We start from the raw sequence: 7297 nt of genomic DNA, 5'->3' as shown, positions 1-7297 counted from the left end.
TCTGTCCCCTTTTACTTTGAGAGATGTGAGATGCAGAAGCTAGAAGCAAATTGGATTCTAGTGTGACTGAGGAGAAGAGAATTGAATTCTGCTGATCTGAACAATCTCCCAGAACATTGACGTGTAAAGATGGAAATATAATATTTCAGAAATACATGGTATTGTATAAACTGATATAGAAGAAACATTGATATCGAACACATCAGCAAGGCATAATAATAAATCAATTGAAAAGGAAAATGAAAATAGCAAAAATTAGAATGATTCTTATTATTGCTTCAATTAGGCAAAGCTCCAAGATTCAGCATTGTCATAGTTTTACAAAAAGGAATGCATACTTGTACATACAGGTTACAGCATGCACATTAAGAAAAAATCCTCTACTATCATCACAAAGGTTAAAATCTTGCACAAATAATTTGGGTTACCACTTGGGTTGTGTTACTCTAAGCTAACATAGGAGGAACCATATTGGATTCATTGCATCACTTCTAAAGGAATAATTTCTGGGCATCTAATTTTTGTATCTTTTACACTGAACTACAGACCTATCACCTCACACCTCATTAGGCCTAGAGAAGGAACAAGTTAGCTAATCATTAGCCTTAATGATGCGTGTAAATGGGCTGAGTTGTAGCCAGGCTGACCTATTCTAGGGAAAGGGCAACCAGGCCATGGCAGTTGCTTTTTGGCTTTAAGAAGATAAGGATCAGACCCATTGAAGCCTAAGGGTAGGGGAAGGGCAGCAGTTCCTCTTCATTTTGATATTTTGATATTTATTGTTGGCTCCACATATTACAATCCAAAGTAGGGTCCAGGCCCAAAGACAACTGAGTATTTTCTAGGTGGATAAAAGAGTAACTTGAACACTGTATTCTTCTAGGCCAGAGGGAAAGAAGAAATGGACAGCACTGGGATTTTAGGAGAGAATTGTTATGCAGCCAGTTCACCCACTCTCCCCTACCTCATGCCTAACACATTCCATTTTTCATTGAAACCTCTCTGTTTTCATCATTAGGTCAATTTCTATTTTTCCCTTCTGGTTTATAACAGGTATTTTGTGGTCTCTTCCACAGTTGTTACCACAACTACAATAGAATTATCTGTTTGTCTATTTCCTGCACTGGACTGTATGTTTCATAAAGGTAAAAAATGTATCAAACAACTCTGTGCCTATATTTCCTTATCAGCAAAATGACAGTTATAGGAAAGTACTAACCTCACAGAGTTGTTATGAAGGACAATCTGATTAATCCAAAGTGCTTTGAATCGCACTTGACATCTGGTAGGTGCCCCCAAGCTATATGTTGCCGTTGCTGCTGAATGTTATTGTTTTAAAAAGTTAAAATCTACCTCCTCGCATAAGGAGTTCCAACTGATTAATTAAATTTCTAAAATGTTAAAGATTTGGTTGTTCAGTTTCACCAACCACATTTCAAATACTCAGTAGCCACATTTATTTTCTCCTGCATTGATTAAAAGAGCCGTGGGACACTAGAACATCTGCATCTTCCCTGAGCCTTGTTAGATTGGCAACATTCCTTCATTTTATCAGGTATACTCTGCTCACTCCTAAAGAGAAAAGAATGAATTAGTTTCATCCATCATTTTATTTCTAGCAACATGTTTTATTGATTAAATAAGCTCTACAACAAACAGTCAGCTTTACCTATAAATCCCCCCCATCCTTACAAAGCAAGCCAAACTTTTCCTCCAAGCATCAGATCTATAAATCAAAGTGCTATGGGAAATCTCCAGTGGACAACTCTTTAAAGCTTCACATTAAAACACGTTCAGAATACCCTACCATCTTGTTTATTGCCCATGCGCAGTCACTTGCTTGAATCCTTGAAGTGATATTTTCCCCAGAACCTGTTGCTTTCTTCTTTGTTTAGGTACTTGTTGCAATGGCGTGTTCTTTTCCCCTTTATATTCTGGTGTGGCCACACGGATATTAGGGCAGTGTAAGCTGACTTTATGCATGTAATTTTCAGTCAGGAGTATTAGGAAATAGCTCCACCTCCCATAGGCTGTTTTTACCCTTCCGTCTGATGGATTACAATGATTCCAAGGTATTAAGGCATAGCACAGCCACTAGGTGGATTATGTGTAGTCCCTAAAATACCACATTGAAGAAAAGACAGTCATGTCAGGAACATCTGCTTTGGAAAGTCATTGAAATATAACATTATATTCTAGCAAATCCTTGAAATTCAGAATTTGTTTGTTATAGATTCCAGCCTCATTTTTACTAGTTATCAACATTCCTCCCTCTGCGAGCCCTTGTTTCAAATTCAAATATAAATTATTCAGACCGTTAACCAAGTAAGAGTGTCCTAAGTATGTGTGCACTCTTTATTCCCACCTCCACTCCTCCTAGCTTAAAAAAGGGCTTCATTACCAACTGTCTTAACTGATCCATCAGGCCCCAGATACTATCTTCTCATCTTGTTCCACCAGATTCACTTTTCATTCAGACATCAAAATGATTCTTCTGAAATCTCAGTTCAAAACTCTGGCTTGCTCTTTTAGCATGTTGAAACTTGAGTTTCTTAACATGCTCCTCAAAAATGTGTATCTTGCATCCCTTCCTACCACTTGTCATAATGTTGATTCCCTTCGGTTCAATATCCACTTCTCACCTCTGGGACACAATTTAGAATTTTTGATTCGAGAATGACCACTCAGTCTCTTGCAAAAATAGGCTTCTTTGGTTTTTGTGTGTGTTTGTTTGTTTTTTGGACTTATTTGTAATTTAAAATTATCTGCAACATGAATGAGGAACCTCCCTTCCACTTAAATCCCCTAGAACAGGGATGGCAAACCTTTTAGAGAGGGGTGCCCAAACTACAGCCCCAAACCCACTTATGTACCACGAAGCACCAGCACTGCAATTAAACCCAAATCCTGAGGTTTTGGTTTATAAAAAACAACTCATACATTAACATTTTTGTCTTAAAACAAAAATAAACAACATGCATGCCATAGGTTTACCACCACTGACCTATAATATACATTTTTAAAAATTTAATTTTATTGGTACATTTAAGGTATACAATATAGTGACTTTCATCATTGGAAATTTACACCTTTACATAATCCATCTTGGTTTTTATTTTTTCCCCATTCCCCTGTCCTCCTTTCACTATCTCCACCCCTCCCTAACTACAAAGACTGTTTCCATTTTTTCTTTTTCTCACATTAATTCCATTCCCTTGTTTCTTTTTTCACTTCTCCTTTTCTTCCTATTTCACATTATCTATTATATTATACCTTTTAGTCTTTATTTACATTTTCAGCTTCCCACACTAGAGAGACTATTCAGTATTTACACGTGTGTACTATATATTTCACTTGAGAGTATCTAATCAATGTTCTTCCATCTATCCATAAATGTCTCTAGTTTCTCATTCTTTATTGCTAAGTAGCTCTCCATTATATATAAAGGTGTTTTTTTTTTCTTTATCAAGTCTCCTGTTGATGGACAATTGGGTTGCTTCCAAGTTTTAGCTGTTACAATTTGTGCTGCTGTGAACATGGGTGCACATATATCATTGTGGTATGATTCTTTTAATTCTTCGGGGAAGATACCAAGCAGGGGAATAGGTGGGTCAAATGGGACTGACTGGGCAGTTGAGAGATGCAAATGAAAACAGCACTGAGATTCCACCTCACCCCAGGAAGAATGGCTATAATCATGAATCAACCAATAACAAATGCTGGAGGGGCTGTGGGGAAAGAGGAACCCTGCTCCACTGCTGGTGGGAGTGCAGACTGGTGCAACCACTGTGGAAATCAGTGTGGAGATGCCTTAAAGAACTAAGTTCGAAGTCCTATACTATACATTTTTATTAGACTGAACTGTACTATTGATGAATAAACTTCATTAAAGAAATGACTAAATGATGTCAGGTATTTTCACATTAGGTTGTCCAATGCTAACCTCATCTCTTAAAAAAAAAAAAGGAATAAAATTAAGTAAATAAAATAATGTAAGTCCTTAACAAAATATTGTACAGTACAAGTTTAATCAAATGACCTTGCCATTGCTTAATTTAATTGTAAAAAAATTTGTCAAGCCAGACAATATTTTAACTATCTACACATACAAAACTCTAGTAGATGCCAAAAAAGTATTTCTCTGCCTTTAAAAATGTAAGTTTTTAAATTAATCTCCAAATCAAATCGTCAGAGGTTCTTAATGCTTAGTTGGACTCCTTGAAGAGAGAGATTAATTGTTAACATTCGTGTGGATATTTATTCAACAGCACGTTCATTGTTCCAAGAAACTACTCAGAATATGTGGAGTCATAGTTTTACCAAAAATATTTATCTTCAAAATGAAAAAGTAGTGTTTACTAATTTTTGAAACAGCATAAAATATATTTAAGCTTAAATCAAAATGTAGTCCCTACAACATTCATGTATGTGTTAAAAACCACAGATTTCTACATTTTCTGCATTTCTTACTTTAATACAAATAAAGAACACTCAAGTATTTTTAGGCAAAAACCGCTTAAAATAAGATCAGTCTTTTATGTATCACCCATGGCTACAAAGTTGAGCTAATTATGTGATACTTCTTATTTATTTATTTATTTTCCTTTCAAATGCCAGTATGAACTAAAAATTTTGTCTAGGTTGTAAAATGTGAATGTTCCCCATGCCGACATGATCTACATTTTGGAAAGATATTTACTGTGTCGCAATGATTTTATCAATCTTCATATATATACCATCTTCCAGTACCCTCTCTCTCTTCCTTTCCAATTCTTACTGTGTATGACTCCAAAACAAACAAACAAAAGCTTCAGTGGCTATTGTATCTAACTGAAAGAAAACTTGCCATTTACTAAATTAAGCAGACAATTCCAACGCTATCTGCCAAAATTCCAGTGGGCTGTCCCAGCTCTCTCCTTTTTTCACCCGAAACACTATGACCTCAAAACACGAGGCCTCTCGTCACCCCTCCGCACCTTCTCACCTCCGTGGCATTGCTCCAAGATGTCTGCTTTGCCGGACTACCCACGCAGCCATAGCCACCCTTCAAAAATCAGAACAACTCGTCTAACATGGGTCTACGTCAATTTTATTATATATATAATTCACTGCTGAACACTGAAATCAGGGAGTGCAACGCCGCTCACTGACCCTCGCGGTTATGTTTAACAGGATCCATGCCTGGGTGCATGGTATTTCTTATTCTCACATCTTCCTAATTATAGTAAGTTGTGTCCTTTTGATACCAGTGAAATTTTAAAGGTCATCCTTAGAACACCAGACCATAAATATATGAGAGAATATTTGTATTCCTAGTGGAGCCACAAGTGTCTTAAAAGAAGGAATTCTGTCTTGCTTTAAGCTTTAAAAGGAAAATAATCCTCAGATATAGTGCCATGAACACAGTAATGATTTCAACATGAAAAACAAATAAGCTTATTTAGCAAGCAATGAATTATTCAAAGTGAGCAAGAGAAAAGACTATGAAGAAGCCACAGGCTGAACCAAGGCCACTTTTTCCATCCAGGAGCTCTTGAGCTAACTGTGAGCTTGCTAGGCTCAAGCCTGAAACCTGAGCAGTATCCCTGGCATGTGGTCCGCCCTGGTCCTTCAGATTCTTAATCCAACCAAAACCTCACTGATGTCACCCGCTGCAGATGTCTCAAATGTAGCTCATGCTCTCCTTCAAATCCAAAGCACCGTCACCTCTAGACTGGACATCGTGTGATAAATATTTGAGATTTGACTATCACAAATGTAAGATGGTATATGATCTTTCTCTTTGTGATGTTGCCTGTGGAAATTTTTCATTTTCCCACAGAAAAGACAATTCCAGATAGGTCTGATCCTCAAGTCTCTTCCTTGGCTTCACTTTAAAATGTTTTCTGTTCACTCTGGGTTTCGATTATATCAACATTATTTTCATCTTGCATTTTCTGGTCTGATGGATTAGTCTAAATTGCGCTATCACAGTGCTTTTTCACTATGTCTGTCATCTTCACATAATTTATCATGGTTGTAATGGTGAGTTTGCTTTTAAGAATATTTGATATTTGATAAATGTGTACCTCCCTACTGAGAGATAGGTCTCTGTTGGGTGGAGGCAAAAGCTATTAAGTTTTATTAATAGATGCTTGCTTAAAATGTTTTTAGTGCTTCATAACGATTTGCTAAATTGAAGAATGAAGAATAATTAAACCTGGATCTGTTCATTCTTTTGCTTATGGACCTTTCTTTTTCAGGAGGTCATGTTGGGTTGATGAGTCTGTCTTGTAAACTATAAGCATATTTACACTGAATTACTATGGAAGTAAACAAAAATAGCTACGTAAGGCACAAAGAAATTCTTTCTATTATTAGGAGTTACAGACAAGTCAGAAAAAATTTCCCTAAATCTTAAAGAGTGGAGTAGAATGCATTGAGAAGAAGTGTTTTGGGTTGTAAAAAGGACAGCTAAGTCAAACGCAGACATCATATAAAATGAAAATTCACGAAAAAACTTTGACTGTGTGGGGAACTCACATTCTGAGAAATACAAGCAATGTGTCCAGAGAGAAGTTTAGTGCTTAGAAGGGAGCAAAAAAGTCAAAACAAATGCAGCCTGTTCATAAACAGACATGGCATTTTCTGTTTTGAAAATTTTGCTTTATCTTAATTGTCATAAATACAGTTACTTAGCTGTATAAATAAAACCTTTTCAGTTCATTTTTTCTTGAAAAAGACTTCCAACTCAAATATATGTTCTAAGGCATATATGATCAGGTTTTTATAACATTAACCATTTATTTTTTATATAGATATATTTTTCAGCCAAAAGAACAATACTAAAATTGCTGGGTTTTTGTTTGCAAAGTAATTGTGCATTTTTGGGCAAGAATGTCATAGTAACTATTTGTCCAATAAACATGGAATATACCACTCCAAGTTTACTTAGAAAATAAATTACTATCACACATCTTGTGGTTACTAATTTACAGTAAGATTTCTATTGCCCCAGCCTTGCATTTCTTACCATTACCAACCCTTTCCTTAAAGCACATAGACACTCATACAAATGAGACATAGAATCTCACAATAACTGCTGCATCTACAAAGAAATGTAGTTAGATTCTCAACTATTAAAATCATCTAAGGATTTTTGAACTAATTATCCAGCACCACACTCTGTTCTTTGACTTTTTGTTTAGTAAAATAATTTTGGTAATAATTTTGGTAGCATGAAGTTTTAGTCAGTGGCAGCAGTTACAAAATGATTGAAAATCATTTGGGGTGATTAATAGCACATTGAAGAGTAATA

At 35.9% G+C, this 7297-nt stretch overlaps 1 long non-coding RNA gene across 2 annotated transcripts in view; it reads right to left on the bottom strand.

Annotated features, from left to right (window-relative positions):
- Positions 1-310: 310 nt before the first annotated feature.
- The window catches only part of LOC117284253, a 25493-nt gene continuing 18506 nt past the window's right edge, over positions 311-7297 (bottom strand). The window contains exons 3-4 of one of the 2 annotated variants that reach the window (XR_004515344.1): positions 1808-2116; positions 311-1572 (exon numbers count right to left, since the gene is read on the bottom strand). This is a non-coding gene — a long non-coding RNA (uncharacterized LOC117284253). Of the gene's footprint in view, positions 1573-1605; positions 2117-7297 lie in introns of those variants that run through there. The other variant, XR_004515343.1, reaches the window with a different exon arrangement.

This window comes from Fukomys damarensis, unplaced genomic scaffold (genome assembly GCF_012274545.1).
Source record: "Fukomys damarensis isolate Sample0158 unplaced genomic scaffold, DMR_v1.0_HiC HiC_scaffold_35, whole genome shotgun sequence".
NCBI lineage: Eukaryota > Metazoa > Chordata > Mammalia > Rodentia > Bathyergidae > Fukomys > Fukomys damarensis.
The sequence above is the reverse complement of the archived record's forward strand: the minus strand, read 5'-3'. Positions and strand labels throughout refer to the sequence as shown.